Below are 16,063 nucleotides of genomic sequence, written 5' to 3' on the forward strand. Positions count from 1 at the left end.
AAAAAAATATTAGCAGTCAAGGGTCCTGGCTCATATCCAGTTATGAATATTAGAGTGGCCACTGTCATAGCTTTTAGGGCACGGCTCTCCGTACGTCCATGTGTGACAATGGATGTAAGGGAACTTTCTCGTGGATTATCTATTTTCAGCACAGAAATGAACTATCAGGATAACAGCTCTGCCGCTCAGCAAGCGATCTCCCTAGCAAATAATATGCTGGCCTGACCATACTCATCCTACATCCCAGTAACTTCTCAGTATAGAGTTTCTCTAAAATTTTACGTGGGTTAACTAGAGAGAAAGTGTTTATGTACAAACCCCACAACAACAATTTGATCTCACAAGCAGGCAACCTCTATGATTAAACATGTTCTGATTTAGAATGCCCTTTTTAACACTGCAAACTTCCCAGATAGATGATTTCCCTCCTCCCACTGGGCCTATAGACAAGTTTATGTATCGTTCTCAGTTCCCCTTAACTCTGCCCAGTACATAGTGCAGAGCCGATCAACATTAAGCAACTAAGCGAGTGATTTCCGTCATCCTCAGACACCTCTTTCCCACAGACCCACCAGGTCAGCCTCTTCCGCACCTTCAATCCTAGTTTTACCATTGCCTGTGATCCTGGAACCCACATCTAAGACTATTGTAATCTACTGCGGAAAAGCTGAAAGATCCAACAGCAGACTAAGAAGCATTAGATTAGAACACCAAGGAGGGTTAATCTGCACCTAAGACGTAAAACAAGCCACAGATAACCTGGTGACATGCCTACTGAGAGAAAACAGAAAGAGCGCTGGTGTCTTGGCTGTCAGCGAGCTATGAGATTGGTATGAGCTTTCTGCCCTAGGAGAGTGTGACAATTCTAGTTGACACATTCCCTCCTGCTTTGCAACGGGGTCGGGGATGGGGTTTGAGATTTTCATGAGTTGGTTTAGGATCTATTTGTGCTTGATGTTTCTAGAAGTTGTGTCAGAAACGAGACACTGTCCTCAGCGGTGGTGGGAAATTCAAATTTCATGCAAGTCAACACATGCTTAATTTCTGTTTTTGGAAGAAAATTTCCCCAAGGAACAAGAAGAAACATCTCTGATTTGATTGCTCATGAAGGAAACACGAAGACGAGTTGGGGGCCTGTAGTCTGCCCTGTCCATCTGAGGAGCACCGCCAGGAAGGTGAGGAGATCTCTGAGAAGCTGGTCACTTCCGGCACGGATTGAACCTTTCTGTGCCTACGGCCCAGGGTGGGGGTGGGGGATGGGTTAATAACTTTCCCCAGCCTTATCTTTGTCATCAAAAGCAGCCTGTTCTTTCCTCCTACCTCAACAGAGAAACTGTTTCCAGCTTGTCCTGAGTCCAGACCTGCTTTCTAAGCAACGCCTGCCTGGTAAGGAAGTTTAGGTCACGCTGGAATCCTTTGTTTGCTTTGTAAGCCATCAACCTATTTGTCTAAACAGACGTCAGTGGAATATTAACTCCTGTTAAGACTTTAGTGCGAGTTCCTGGGAATTAAAACCATTTACCTAAGTCTATTTTTTTTCCAATGTACGTTCGACCTGCTTTTGAACAGTGCAGTAATTTAAGTCTAATCTAATCATGCCTGCTATAGTCACAGTCAAGTCACAGAATATTCTCTTGTAGGCGGCTTTGAATTATCTTTCCTTTTCAGGCTTAATCAGTCCTGCCAAATAGACAGCAGCGCTAACAAATGTGCATTGAGATTGGTAATGCATTCTCATAACCATGTGTGACAGTTCATTACTATCACCTCTTAAAAAATCATTTCATTATTTCTAGATGTATTTATTTTATGTGTATGAGTGTTTTTCTTGTATGTATGTATGTATTGCACCATGTGTGTGCCTGATGCTTCACGGATGACATCAGAAGAGGATGTCAGATCCCCAGAGCTGGAGTTAGAGATGGTTATGGGATATAATGTGGATGATGGGAATGGAACTCAGGACCTCTACAAGAGTAACAAACGCTCTTAACCCCTGAGCCATCTCTCTAGCCCCAGTATTTACTTCTTATCCCCAAACACAACGCTGAGTACCTACTAGCAGCCAATACATTTCAGGCACCTTGGTAGACTCTGGAAATACAGAAATAAAAGGCATCATCCCCGCCTTTGAGATACATCTGCAGCATAATTGGAGGAAAGGAGAGTTCTGTGACAAAGGGGCGAGAGCCACGGCCTGGAGTCAGATCTGAACTTTAATTCTGAGCCTAAGCATATACAAATCCTTCCTAAGCTCAATTTTTCACACATATAAAGTGGGAGTAATAGTCCTCTTTTACAAGGTTGACATGAGAACTAACATTCTAAGTATCATACCTGGAATATGTTAAGAAAGAGCATGTTATCATCTGGGATAAGCCTAGGGAACTGCTGGCACAATATCACGTCTTGTGCCTGAGGATGGAGGGTGGACATATAAGAACATAGTGTATACTTATTTAGGTATCATTTGGTTCTAGCTTAGTTTTTTTTGTTGTTGTTGTTTGTTTACCTTTCAATTTTTATGTGCATTGGTGTTTGACCTGCATGTCTTTGTATGGTAAGTCATATTCACTGGAACTTGAGTTATAGACAGTTGTGAACTACCATGTGGGTTCTGGAGTTGAACTCAGGTCTTCTGGAAGAGCAAGCAATGCTCTTAACTGCTGAGTAATCTCTCCAGCCCATGACTTAGTTCTTAAACACTATGATTTAATTTTAGGCACCACAAGAAACACTTGTGACACTAAATCTAATCAGCCTATCTTCCCAAGGAATGATGTCATGACAAGACTTTGAATCTATCACAATTAATTGCCGGCAAGAGATAAACATTTAGAAGTCCTCAAGATGACTTGATGTGTTAAGGCTTCTGCCACCAACCTTGGTGATATGATATGAAAGTAGTTCCCAGTGCTCCACATATTGGAAGAAGAGAAGTGACATCCACAAGTTGTCTTCTGACTGTCACAAAGGAACAGCAGCACTTAAGCCACTCCCACTGAGAATAATTAAGTAAATAAAATATATTTTTTAAGTTTTGAAAAAGAGAGAAACACCTATAGTTATACTGAATAGGAATTGGGAGTGTCGTACACGTTTACAGGCACAGTGGGCTCTAGAAGAGGAAGCCTACATAGAGTAAGTACATTTCAGACCAGCTGTCTAACTTGGCACACTTCGGAGGTGCAGAGTTAAGAAACTTCACTCCCATCTATTAGGTGAAGATACTGCTGCCTCTCTGTTTCTGCTTCCCAGAATGTCTGAAATGAAGTCTGTAACAAAAGTATGAATTTAGGGCCAAGAGAGACTGCTCAGCAGTTACGAGTACTTGCTGCTCTTGTAGAAGAGCAAGGCTCCGCTCCCAGAACCCATATGGTGGCTCACAACCCACCATAACTCCAATACCAGGAGGATCCAACACCCTCTTCCGAGTTTCAAAGGCATTGCATGTATGTGGTGTAGTTACATACATGAAGGCATAATACTAATTCACATAAAGTAAAAAGAAATATGTGTTGAGATCTTTAAATGAACCCCCCCCCCACACACACTCTGCATGTATGTGATTTTTACATTATTACTTAATTACTTCATCACAAAAAATCAGGCTTGGGGAAGCTTACTGGTCATTTTGATATTAATTTCTGACCACCATTTCCTTCCTTAATCTCTCCCTGTACAGATAGATTAGTTAATCTAGAGATCCACCGACTTTGTGGAACCTCCAGTTCACTGAAAAAGACCTGAGTATTCCGACCTTTGAGTCTGCGATTACATCATAGCTCTGGCATGTCCTTCCTCTACTTTTCTAAATGGAGCCTATTCTTAAAGAGAAAGATGACTTTCTCTTTCCTTACTCAGCAAACACCATCAATAAATAACTGTTGAGAACTTACAGCTATTCAGAGTCTGCTGGGACACAGTCCTAGATCACTGCCTCTGCCTGTAAGGAGCACACGGGCTAACCTGCGATTCTGTTCTTAACTGACATAACAAGCACATTTTACAGTGTAAACCATTGTCCACGTATATGTGTGTGGATGGTTTAAAATGTGCACATACAAAAGTTTAATACTTCATATTACATAGGATACGTGCTGTCTTCTAGAATCTTCTTTTTTTTTGTTTTAAATGATGCTTCATGCGACTCACTACTATCATTTCATAGCCAGATAGTGTATCTTACCGTTGGGAAAAAAAATCAGTCTTGCTGAGATACAGGTATTGTGTAAACAAGTAATGACAGTATGCTAATGGAAGTATGCCCTATTTTTTTCTATTGCTCATCATTGTTCATCTATGGGACTCATGGTACCTAGTCAGTGAACGGCTTTCTGGTGGTGGGAACGAAGATCTGTATCTCTTAATATTCTTTCTCTACTCTTCACTTCTGGTAGTATCTTTAATAGAAAAATATAATTACTAGATTATTGTTGATGATAATCATACACAGTTTTCATTGAATATGTTAGTTCAGGTTTCTGAGAAGTTGTTCTTAGTTGATCTCTTAGTGTGTAAGAGATTTATTGGAATAAAAGCCAGTGAGAGAGATAAAGAGGGATGGGACACAGGAGAAGGTAAATAGAGCAAGCAAACTATGATCTCAGGCTTACCAACCTAGTAGGGGCAGAGGAAGAGAAGTCAGAAAGATCTTTGAACTAAAGAACAGTTCTTGGTCAAATTGATAGGCTGCTCTCAAGGCACACTCACCTATGGGGAGAGTCCTTCATCTTACATGGAATGAGTCTGCCTTAATGGTCCCTGCATGGTTCATCAGACTGTGGCTGGGGGCTGCCTCCAGGAAGTATGGTCTCCTTGTGCATATGCTAGGAGATCCAAGAACAGCAGCTGAGTTAAGATCCCTACACAAGTCTAAGTGGTTCAGGTTCAAGTCCACAACAGCGTACTAGTGCCATTCTCACAGGCTGGGTTTTCTTTGAAAGTTAAAGAAAAAAGGATACATACGTACAATGTTCCTGCTTTACCTTGTTCTGGGTTTCCTCCATTAACCTTCTAAGGCTATGTGGACAGGTCTCGCTGGCTGCCATTCTTTAGGCTCTAACTGTGCTACCTCATGAGGAGATTTAGGGTACTATTACTCCAGTTGATGTCTCTTAGGAGATAAGGATGAGTGTTCCAGAAAATAGGCACAGAAAAGCTGCAGACCAGTGAGTCTCCATGGAAAGTGTGTTGCTTGAGCCTTGAACTCCCCTCAAAGGCCTGTGTGTTAATGATCTGGTCTTTAGAGCTGTAGCAATTGTGAGATGTTGAAAAGTGGGGCCTAATGAGAGATATTTAGGCCACTGAGGCTTGCGTCCTTGGACAGGCTAGAGAAACCAAACCCTTCCATTCCTGTTTTGCTTCCTGCTAAGATGAGTAGTTTTGCTCCAGGGTGCATTCTAGCCCATGCAGTACTGCTTCACCAGAGACCCAAGAGCAGCAGGGGCCAATCAGCTACAGAACTACCAAGACAACTTTACACACTGATATTGCAGGCATCTGTTATAGTTATAAAAAGTTGACTAATAAAAGAGTTCAAATCTTGACATCCCTATACCCAGAGACTTTGAATAAGTCATTCCTTGTTAGTGACTCAATTTCTTCTTCCCCTCTTCCACTTTCAAATTCACTGAAGCCTGAAAGGCAAATTTTGGCACTTAGGAGAAGCCTCAACTAATTTTATTTATTAGTTTTTTTGAGACAAGGTCTCTTTGTGTAGTCCCATCTATCTTGGTACTAGCTCTGTACGCCAGGCTGCCCTCAAACTCAGAAATCTGTCTGCCTCTACCACCACCACCTGGCTACCTCAACTTATTCTTGAACCCAAATAGTATAATCAACAAAATAAAAACTTCCTTTTCTTAACAGACTGTGCAATTAATGATAGAGTCTGGGATCAAATTTATTTCTTGGGTTCTTTTTGTCTAATGTCTAAAAGTAGAGCTGCCCACTGGGTTATTCCTGGAACGTTCTGTGATAGGCATTCAGGTAGAGAAGCGAACATCCCGCCTACAAGTAACCAGCTCTCCTAAGGAAACCATCTTAAGCGTGCCTAGCTAGCCATAATTGGAGAGATCTGTGTCTAAGGCTGCATTTTAGCTTGAGGCGCCACTTTGCCTTTTTGACTGGATAGTTCACAGCCCTATCTGTTTCAAGCCTAGTTCTCTTCATTATTCATGAGGAACTGTTAGGACTGTCAGTCAGGTTGATGGCTACAAAATTCTCTTAGTTCAACGTCTTGCTTAGCAGGCACTCAAAGTACTACTCAAGCATAGTATCAGGAACACTCACAACAGGTGTGTGAAAGATTTGCCAAATATGTCTGTTTTGCCAGTGTGGAGGAAAATGCCTGTGTCTGCCAGCTTTCTGTTGCTGTAACAAAACACCCAGGAAATACTCGCTTTAAAACAGGATGCTTTATTTTGGCTCATGATTTCACTGTTTTCAGCACATGACTGATCCAGAAGCTCTGGGCCTATAGTGAGGTAGCTCATCACGGCAGAAGCATAGAACAGCGGAAATTACTCATCTCCACTGGCCAGGAAGTAAAGACTTGGAGCCCGGAGGCAGGGGTAAAATGTACCCTTCAGGTTCATGCCTTCAATGGCCTGCATCTCTCTTCCCATACTTCCTTGGGTTTCTACCACCTCTCAATTAAGAATCCATAAATGAATCAAACCATTAATAACATCCAAACCCTCATGATCCAGTTACCTCCCAAAGGACCCATCTTTGAACACTCTGAATGCTGCTGTGTTGGGGACCAAATCTTCAATACACAAGCTGTAGGAGTCACTTGGAGGGGAGTCTTAATTATAACAGTCTTACAAATAAAGAACACCTCAACCACTCAGACAATGTTCCTCAGCCTGAAGAGATTGTCCCTACCTCTCCAGGTCCCTAAATGCAGTAGTCTCTGGCTACAATGCATTCAGCTTCAGCAAGGTTGGCTATGGCTAGACTTTGCCTCAGGTCATTTTGAAGCTCATCCACCTGAAAGAGAACCCATACTTCAAGCTAAATTTGATGGAGAATGACTTACACTCTCTGGCTACCTCTGTTCAAGAGTCAGGCTTGAAAGGATGCATGCTACACGCATCGCTGTTCTTATAATGGAGCGGCTTGATGGACAATCGACTTCAGAAGAAGTCCTCTTTGGGACGGAGGTACAACTCCCACAGAGTGGAAAGGTGATCTAAAATACCTCCCCCGCTTCAAGTTAGATAAGATCCTGTTTCACAGTAACTCAGGAAATCTATAAGGATCTGTTTTAGTCCAATCCAACTGAATCTCACCTAAGGTTTATAGAAAACACAATGACCTAACCATTGGTATGTTGAAGGGCTCTATTCTATGTGTTCTCTCTCCTAAAGTTAATTTTCCAGTTAGCAGCCATTAACTAAATGTCCCGAGACTTCCATGAGATACTTTCCATACTACACAGATGGATTCTCCAATACTTGGCTCCAAAGACTTAACTTGTGTGTACTCTGTGATCGCACCATTCTGTGGAGAATTTGTCCTTGGTCTAATTTCATGATTTAGGGACACTCCCTGACACTTCTGTGGTCTCTACTCTTACCTGCTTGCTCAGTCTTTGGTCTTTATTATCCACGTGGCAGGTAGTATGGCTTGAGATTTTCTAGACAGGGCAGATGGTTTTCTAATTCTTCAGTGAAAAGGGATATTTTGCTTAGTGGTCAGGCTCTAGACTGAATGTTTCTAGAATCTTGGTATCTTATTTAAGAATTCAATAAGAGTACATGTGACGGCAAAGTAGCAGGGAGCCTTTATTCAGAGTGAAATACTAGTACAGATTAGACAGCCTGACCACAAGCCACATGCGTGACGGCACTGTGACTGCTGTTCAGTGTTTCCTTCACTGGGATTCAAGAGTCTGGGAACTTGGTTGCAACAGCTGAGGCATAGTGTGAGCAACTCACTAATTCGTTTGGCAGATTGTTGTGTAATCTTTTCTTCCTGTGCATGTCTCTTTCCATAATGCATCTAATTTTAATCATATGAATGCCCAATTATGCATAAGGATAATAAGGTAAATGGGGATTTTCCCTTAAAGTTTATTATGAGGCCATAGTTTGTTTGCCTTGTGCCTAATTTCAAAAGCAGTTCATGGGGTAGAGAGATGGCTCAGTGGTTAAGAGCACTAACTGTTCTTCCAGAGGACTTGAGTTTCATTCTAACACCCACATGGTAGCTCACAACCATCTGTAACTAGAGACCTAATGTCCTATTCTGGCCTCTGTGGATGCTGTACGCATGTAGTGCACAGACATACATGCAGGCAAAACACCTATACATATAAAGTAAAAAAATATGAATCTTAAAAAAAAACTAAACAACAACAAAAAACAAACAAACAAAAACCACAGTTCAGGCAAATTGGCCTTCCTTCTCCCTTACCTTGACATGAGCGCAGTATGATTGAATAGAATCTATGTTTGATGGTCATTAAGGGGAAGAGAAACTTTTTCCATTGCTTACAGGAAGATGTGCATGCAGCTGACACAGGTGGGGGTTCTAGGTTGCTAACAGTAGCTAGATATATTGTTTGGAGTGAGGTGTTTGCCCATAGTACACGTAGATAAGGGTCTCGGACTTCTAAGTGCATTAAGAGAGGAGGAATGCATTGTGTCGTCCAAACCAAGTGGGGCCCGAGTCTTCTAAACAATTCCCTATGCTTGTGTCCTTCATATTGAAGCTTCTGATAAGAGTCTTTTATTTTCAGCTTATCATGTTTGGACAGCAAGTGCTTCACCCACTCAGTCCTCTCCCTAATTCAAATTCAATTCTTGTTTTTTTAATTTCTTTATTATTTTTATTGAGCTATATATTTTTCTCTGTTCCCCTCCCCTTCTGTCTTCTTCCATGATCCCCATGCTCCCAATTTTCTCAGGATTTCTTGTGTTTTTCTACTTCCCATGTAGATTAGACATACATCCATGTATGTGTCTTAGGGTCCTCTTTGTTGTCTAGGTTCTCTGGGATTGTGAATGGTAGGCTATTTTTTTTTGCTTTATGTCTAAAAGCCACTTATGAGTAAGTACAGATGATATTTGTCTTTCTGGGTCTTAGTTACCTTACTCTGATGTTTTCTAGGTCTATCCATTTGCCTACAAATTTCAAGATGTCTTTTTTCCCCTACGTAGTACTCCATTGTGTAAATGTACCACATTTTCCTTATCTATTCTTCGGTCGAGAGGCATTTAGGCTGTTTCTAGGTTCTGGCTATGACAAATAATGCTTCTATGAAGATAGTTGAGCACATGTCTTTGTGGTGTGATTGAGTATCTTTTGGATATATACCCAACAGTGGTATTGCTGGGTCTTGAGGTAGGTTGTTTCCTAATTTTCTGAGAAATTGCCATACTGATTTTCTGAAACACTAAGTCATAGATGAAGAACAGATTTGGCAACTAGGTTTTGTGTGTGTGTGTGTGTGCTGATTATGTCCCCCTAAAATACACTGGAAACATAGTTCAAAGGTCAAAGAAGCTAATAATGTTAAGAATCACCAAATGGAAAGAAGTGTTTCTGTGGGGGTGAGTTGAGCAGCCGCATAGCCAAGGCCACAGAAGCTCATCCACTGGGTTGGTGAGGTAGCTACAGTGTTAGAAAACAATTCTGAGATTTCAGTAAGATAGTAACAAAAGTGATACTATCTCTTTAAGGTGAGAAAAGGGAGAAGTTGAGCCATGGATGGCAGTGGGAAACAGCTAAATAGCTTCCTTCAGCACCTTACTATTCCATGATATTTCTTTCTCATTCAGCCTGCAACTTCAACATTCCAGAGGACTATGAGAAGTCTTGCTGTCATTAAAGCCACTGCCTGCCACATTCCTCACATGGGGCGGTATACATTCGCCTGTGTTAATCGGCTTATTTCCCATAGACGGTTTGCATCCCAATAAAGATGGATTTAAGGAACTCGAGGCACTGAAAAGTTAAGAGACTAATTTTTGTAAAGGATCTCATTCTCTCCAGTGTCCGGGCTGGTTGACATCCAGATATGTCCAGGGAAAAGAGAGAGTGGCTGGCAGAAACTGATCAGCAACACGAGGTGATCCTTCATTCTATGACCAGACACCTCTTGCCCCTGACTCAGCCAAGCACTGCCACATGCATCTTCTCGGTGGAATTTGGCACCTAGTGCTTTCCCATCCATCAGGTGACAATGACACATGCAGCCCTTTGCAAGGGAGCATCCAGAGGAAGGTGGCAAAGTCCAGTCTCCCGGGACTGTTACGTCAGCCCTGACAGAGGTCTAAGTAAGAGTGCTCAGGACAGCATTAATAGACTCAGTTATTAGTAACAAAAATAAGAAAAGAGAAAAAGAAAACATGAATCTGGAAGGGATATGGGGTAGGGGCACTAGGAGGAGTTGGTGGTAGTGGAGAAATATGAGCAGCATGCACTGGATAAATGTATACATTTTCAAAGGCAAAAATAATACTTAAGATAATGGTGGCGTCCAGTCATTGCAGGCAGAACCTCCCTGGTCCTGGGAGTTGAGTCAGGCCCTGGCTGCCTTCCCTGTCAAGAGGAAATGGGCAGCAAACATGACATTGTGGCTTCAGGGAGGGATATTTCATTTTCTGGCTGACATTTCACCGGCGGAGGCTGGGTAAGCAGGTACAACCCGCTCCACCCTTTCCTGGCACACAATCAGAGGCTGCCCACGAAGTCTTGCCCTGTGGGCATTTTACAAAGGGAGGGAGGATTCTGGTTTTTCCTGGGCAAAGGTGTATCGGTGCCATTGCGTTTCTCCCTGGGAGACCTGAAGGCAAATGTCAAAGTTTCCAGAGAGCTGCCAGCTCACCTCCCCTGACAAATGGAAGTACTACTGATTAAAGGCAAATTGCCTAAGAGGGAATTGTTCGTAGGTGACATCAGGTCTCCTTGCTTCACCAGGTGTGTGTCTATGGGAAGCAAGCAATGACGCTCACATGCCCGTTTTACAGAACAGGAGCATTGAGTCAGCCCTTCCCAGAGGGGCTGACTAGTCACATGACCCTGATATCAGGGTAGCTCGTGCTGCACAAAGGATCCATGACCCAAGATCACTCTGGTTGCTTCCTGCATAGTGGAAATGCCAGCCACAGGTCACTCTTGTCACTGGACAATGGAATGTCTCATCTCTCTGTACTAAGTCACTTTTAAAACGAAATATGTGAAGGAAAAAATCATATTCTCCCCTGTTTGGTAGTCTAATAAAATGGGTACGGACATAAAGGACTCTTGTGACCTGGACCAAGGTCTGAGAAAAAGCTTTTTCTCTCCAGAGAGAATTTGAATAAATGGTTCCTTTTACCAGGTCAGATATAGTCCTGATGAGGTCTCGGGGGGAGAGGGGGGAGGGGAAGGCTAATAAAACCTGAGGGCTCCTCAGAGCCAATGGCCAGTGGGGTTTCCCAAAGCAAGACTGGGGCAGTAGAAGTCAGTCCTGTATTCAGCCCCCTTTGGTACCTTTACCAAAGCAAAGGAAAAACAGGTAGAAGACAGTAATAAAGCAGTAGGGGGAAAAAAAAACCCCGAGAGCCACATTCACCTGTGGAGCCTGGTGTGTAGTAGGCGTGGGAAAACCTGGAGCCTGGACCAGGACTTCTGGCAATTAGTGTTCCTCAGACTGCCCTGGGGGGCTTGTGAATTCATGATAGACTTAAACATGGTAGAGCCTGTGTTCCACATCGTGTAGCTCTGCGGAGGGTCTAGGCACAAACATTCTTAACCAGCTCCTGGGATGTTACTAGGGGACACACTGAGAGAGCTAGTGGTAGCAGGAACTAGCCAGAGGGATTCCTGGCGTCTGTCTAGCAACTCATTGGTTCCTCTTTGGTTTCACTGTAGAGCAGGGGGCTGACGAGGAGAGAGATAGGGAGAGGAGGATAGCGGGGTGGGGGGGGTAGGTGGGGGAGAAGGACTTGGGGGGATAGGAGATGACAACATTGCTATTAAGAAAGCTGGATGGTGGTGACTCATGCCTTTAATCTTAGTACTCAGGCAGAGACAGGATGATCTCTGAGTTCGAGGCCAGCCTGATCTACAGAGCCAGTTCCAGGATAGGTTCCAAAGCTACAGAGAAACCCTATCTCAAAAATCAAAAAAAAAAAAAAAAAAAAAAAAAAAAGGAGATTTTGAGATCCACACACGTAAGTCAGTCTTGGCCTCATTTTATCTGCTGTATGATTCTGGCCTAAATGTGGTGTATTCATTATTTGGTTGCTGATGCCTACATGACTGTTAGAAGCTACAACCCCCAATTTATAGTGAGAAAATTCAGAGAGAGCGGGACAGTAACAAACACTATAAGATTACTGTGTGGGTTACTTGCTATCATCCATGCTAAATGTTAACCTGGACACCTAAGAATGCTATTTACTTTCTATGTGACCAAGGATCTGAAGTCTGCTCTCTTATACTAAAATTTTCAAGGGATTGCCTAAAATGCTGAACTATCTTTTCCCTCCTAAAGTTTAGAGGGGAGAGAAATCTACTAGCCACGCCCTCATTTGTCCTTTCCCCGCCCCTGCCCCCGCCCCATAGATGGGCTCCCTTCTTGCAGACTTTCTGTCTCCAAAGAGCTGTGCAGCTCTAAGGGGCCCAGGGCATCGTGGGCGGGGTAGGGAGAATATGCTGTGGAGAAGGATTCATGAAAACAGTGGTACGCTTGCTTGCGCTTGGTTGAGCTGCGGGTTGGGTATGAGACCTGACATCTCAAGAGAAAGGAGGCTGTTTGCAAACTCACCAGACCAAAAGAAAAGAGAGCTGGGAGAATGCCCAGCCCCAGAGCTGCACCAGCACATTCCTGCGTGACTGACACTTGCTGGTGGCCTTTGTTTTTCCACCAGAGTTGGAAAGCAGGCAGTAGAAACTTGGCTAGTACTTTTTCTGACCTTGATGTTTTTTAAGCTTTCTTTTCATAGATCAGGACAGGCGGCTTATGGTAAATTTCCTTTAACCTAATTGATACTTAATCATCACCAATGAGTTGAGTAAAAAGTTGATAATTCAGCCTTTAGACCTTTCTGGTTGAAAGTAAAATATTCTGATACAGGAATCATTATTCAGTTCTGGTTCGTCTATTCTCCTTGCAGCACTTTTACTTTGGCTGCTGAACTTCCTTGTTGGTCCCCACACTGTACCTTTGCTTTGGATCACTAAGCACCTGCCAAGTCCTTGGTATGTTACAGCCCCTAGATCCGTGTTTCTTTACCCAACCCCACCCCTCAGCCAGATGGATTAGGTTGAAATTGGTCTCAGAGCTCCTGCTTTCTCCCACTGTTCCCTGGGGGTTTGTTTAGCTGTTTCCCTTCTTCTCTTCCATAAGAAGTGACAAGCTTCAGCTTCTCCTCTGATTTCCCAGTGCCAAGCATAGTGCCTTCTTGCTGATAACACATCACTAAATCTGATGGCTATTTACTGCTTACCCAACCTGCTGGGGCGATTCTTTTGGTGTCTGTGGGACTGTGTGTGTGGGAGAAATGTGTCCTGTGCTGAAAGAGAACTAAGAAAAAGGCGGAAAATACTGGGCCAGTCGGCTTAGTTATGGTAAACACTGTGGTGAAAATATGCTTATCACAGTCCAGCTTAAACTAGATCTTTCTTTCTGGCTGTGTCTTGCCTTCTCCAGATTCCTTGAATGCTTCTGACGTCCCTTTTCAGAGATCCTGAAGTGTGGCTTTGTCCTCTGATGTACAGGGTGACACACGCCTGCAAGAGCAGGATATCACTTTCTGTATCTTGAAAAATTCAAAGTTGTTTTTTGACTATGAAGGTAAGCTTAAATCTTCGATCTTGACAAATGAGTGTGGCTGCGTCCTTAAAGGACGTCCAGATGTGAAAAATCTGGGTGGCATCTACCCTGTTTTAGGAGTTTGGCTCTCTACCAGGCACATGGTGAAAAATGAGGAAGTCAGGGTTTAAGGATTCCAGGCTGATCTTCAATTGGAAGAAGTGCAAGAGGCCATCTTGCCAGACTCTAGCTTGGCCCCTCAGAAAGAAAATAAACTATAAAGTGATTTTATTAACATCACTATCTCTATGGCCATTATTTATTTTTAAAGGCCAAGGCTTTAATTTAACTGATCTTAATTTAATTTTTAGAATTTAATTAATTTTCACATAAAAGTTTAAAAATTAATTTAATAAGTTAATTGATAATTACTAAATATAAGTCAAAAGATGCATATTTTCTACACAGATGTCGGCAATAATAACAAAACATATAGGAATTAAAAAGTCGTTAGTGCTAGGCAATAGTGATTCTTGCCTGGAACACCAGGACTGAGGAGGCAGAGGAAGAAGGATTATGGATTCCAGATGAGCTGAGACTACATAGAAATACCCTGTCATTAAGAATTCTCTTAACTAAGGCAGACTCATAGGATATCTCAAGGAACAAGGGAAAATTATTACCTAGTTCGATTTGCTAGGAGGCAAGTTTAACAACATTGTCTTCAGTATCTTGTTATACATTAAACATTTCTCAGAGCTTTATCAAGGGATCGTGACTGCAGGGTCATGTTTGGTACAGATAGGCTGGGGTTGAAGTTGGAGGACTCATCCAGCTTCCTTTATATAAGGTTGTGCCATGGAAACTCCACTTCTACTGATGCCAATAATAATATCAATGTCAAAAGTAGCATTATAGGAAGCTAATATATTAAGCTCTTATCTCGGAGACATTGTCTAAGAACCTGACAGAGTTGTTATTTTCAAGTAACAGGCTAGGCATTCACAATAACTTCATTTTGTAGATGCAGAAGGTGAGGCTTAGAGAGGTCTGGTCACTTCCTTAATGCCATAGCCAGCAATGGAAGGAGACAAAGCACAAAACTAGACCACCTGATTGCTCACATTCTGCTGTCAACTCTTTAACTATAAGAAGCCAATCCAAGGCAGAAGGGAAAGCAAACACAGTATGGGACTCCAAAGAATGAGTTTAGAAAAAAAGAAGTAGAGAACCACTTGCAAAGAGAACATTAAGAAAAGCAAGTGTATACGTGAACGACTAGGCTGAGACCTGTCTTTTGTACCATTCCTGTGGGCCCCCTGACTCCTCTCCAAGCCAAAACTCCTGCCTTTCAGAGATGGCAGTCCAGTGAGGGAAGTGAGCAGATGTGCTTGAGGTGGAGCCTGGGCCCCAGGTGGTCTGCAGTCCACAGCCAGCACACCATGTCGTCAGGCTCTGGGCATGTCCAGGACGTCTTGGCATAAAGGAATCATACTAGGCTGAAAGGTGTCTTGCAAGAACACATACCATAGGATACATCCTTCCTAAGCATGCCTGAGCAGGAACCCTATTCATCCTAGCAGCGTGATAAATGGACAAGGTTTTGGTTGTGTTTTCAACTAATGGATGGTCTAAATAGTGGGAGAGTGGAAATAATGATCTACTTACCTTTATGTTTATTGCCCACACCCTGGCCAAAAAAAAAAGTGTTCTTGGCATGACACAAATAATAAGCATTCAAGTAATTAGAAATAATCCTCTTTGCTCTCAAGTATGTATGCGCCAGCCTGTGAGTGCACATATGTGTGTGTGTACACCAGGCTTCTTCTTTTGGGCCACCAACCAGCTCCCAGATTATGACGCAGAGACTCATTATTAGTTTCAAATGCTCAGCCTAGCTTAGGCGCTTTTCTAGCTAGCTCTTTTAACTTAACTTGTTTCTCTTTATCTACCTTTGCCTCTCACCTTTTTACCTTTCTTACTTCTGTATATCTTATTTTCACTGCTTCTCTGTCTGTCTGTCTGTCTCGTGTCTTCCTGGCTTCTTGCCCTGGGTATGTCCCTTTTCCTTGCTTTCTCTTATTCCTCCTGCAGAGCCTAGGTTTCTCCTCCTACTTAGTCCCTCTGCCTGCTATCCGGTCTATCCTTTTTCCTGCCTAGCTATTGGCCATTCAGCTCTTTATTAGACCAATCAGGTGCTTTAGGCAGTCAGGGTGAAACAAATGCAACACATCTTTACATAATTAAACACACATCCTTACATCATTAAATAAGTGTAGCATAAACAAAAGTAGCACACCTTCACACAGT

General features: G+C 42.7%; 1 long non-coding RNA gene across 1 annotated transcript; it reads left to right on the forward strand.

Annotated features, from left to right (window-relative positions):
• Window positions 1-597: 597 nt before the first annotated feature.
• LOC142858280 (uncharacterized) lies at window positions 598-9,856 on the forward strand. Its single transcript, XR_012911997.1, has 4 exons — window positions 598-868; window positions 965-1,175; window positions 1,329-1,386; window positions 9,792-9,856. It is a non-coding gene; the product is annotated as an uncharacterized LOC142858280 (long non-coding RNA).
• Window positions 9,857-16,063: the final 6,207 nt, after the last annotated feature.

Source organism: Microtus pennsylvanicus, chromosome 10, assembly GCF_037038515.1.
Source record: "Microtus pennsylvanicus isolate mMicPen1 chromosome 10, mMicPen1.hap1, whole genome shotgun sequence".
Taxonomy (NCBI): domain Eukaryota; kingdom Metazoa; phylum Chordata; class Mammalia; order Rodentia; family Cricetidae; genus Microtus; species Microtus pennsylvanicus.